Source organism: Marmota marmota, unplaced genomic scaffold (assembly GCF_001458135.2).
Source record: "Marmota marmota marmota unplaced genomic scaffold, marMar, whole genome shotgun sequence".
Classification (NCBI taxonomy): domain Eukaryota; kingdom Metazoa; phylum Chordata; class Mammalia; order Rodentia; family Sciuridae; genus Marmota; species Marmota marmota.
Genome location: NW_026000229.1, coordinates 10407644 through 10409151, shown reverse-complemented (window position 1 = coordinate 10409151; position 1508 = coordinate 10407644).

The window sequence follows — 1508 nt, the reverse complement described above, 5'->3', positions numbered from 1 at the left end:
TGGACTCTCTCTCTCTCTCTCTCTCTCTCTCTCTCTCTCTCTCTCTCTCTCTCTCTCTCTCTCTCTCTCTCCTTTCTGATCATCATGTGAGTTGCTTCCTTCCCTCTGCCACACTCTTCCACCATGACATTCTGCCTCACCTCCAGCCCCAGGGAATGGAGGTGATCTTCTATGGTCTAAGACCTCTGAACCTGTGAGCCCTTGAATAAACAATTTCCCTAAAATTGTTCTGGTCAGATCTTTTAGTCACAGCAGCAAGAAAAAAAAAGCTGATTAAAACAGACAGTGAGACCCTCAAAAAAGGAGTTATCAGAAACATTGGGGAAGAGGGAAGTTTTGAATGTAGATTGTATGTAATATAATATGATCAAATCTGGGTAAAACTTCTTGTATGTGATGTGGGGTGTGGAAGCAGAAGCATGTGATACATATAGCAATGGATCTCATTATGTAACGAGATGTGTGAGTGTGTGTGTTTGAGAGAGAGAGAGAGAGAGAGAGAGAGAGAGTACAAATAAGGTAAAATGAATTTAGGTGACTAAATGCCTATTAATGAAGGTATACGTCCTTTATACTATACATGTCTGAAGTGTCAATTTTTCCAAAACAAAAAGTTATGGGGGAAAATAAAGTACCAAAAAAAGCAAAGGAGAACTCCCACCTTTTGCAAATTTTCCCTAAGTTGTCTAATAAGAATCACCTGGTTTGCCCATTCAATCAGCCTGTGCCTACACTAGAACAGGCCTGGAAATTTGCATGGGATTCCAGATACCAGATGATCTGGTAATCATCATCAAGGCCAGGAAACTCTAATTAGCTGGGCACCTGCTATGTGCCAGATATCATCTAGGCCCTTTCCATCATTTAATTTCATCTTCTCAACAACTCTCATGAAGTGAGCACTCTTCTGTGGCCATTTTATGGAAAAATAAATGAAGGCTCAAAGAGAATAAGTAACATGATTGAAGACACAGCTATTAAATGGCAGGATCTGGCTTAGTTTTTTTTTTTTTAAGCCTCATTATGTAATGAAATAAAATGGACCTTCAAAAAGAATCATGATCTTGAGGGGCCCCTCCCTGCAATCCCAGGGTTCAGTTGTTTGGGGTAGGGACCAAATATTAGCAGGGGCTGAGAGCCCCTGGGAAGAGGGTGTCTAAGTTGGGGACCTTGTTGAATTTAGGTGTTGACTCAGGGATCTGTGCTGGGCCCTGACCCTAAACAAGCTCCCTAGTGTTGCTGATGCTGCTGGTCCAGGATCACACTTTGGACAGAGACACTGAGTGTTGTGGGAATGTTGCAGGCTTTCTTGGATCCACTGGGAAGATAAGCAAATGACTTCTGAGGTTCTGTATACAACTTTCTTCTGCAAAGTGTAGATTCTTTTTTTTTTCTTATTGATTTTTCAATTAAAACTTTTATTGACATATATGCCTAATTGACTTTTTTATTGATTCTTTTAAATTATATCTAACATTAGGACACATTTTCACTAATCACAAAAGCAT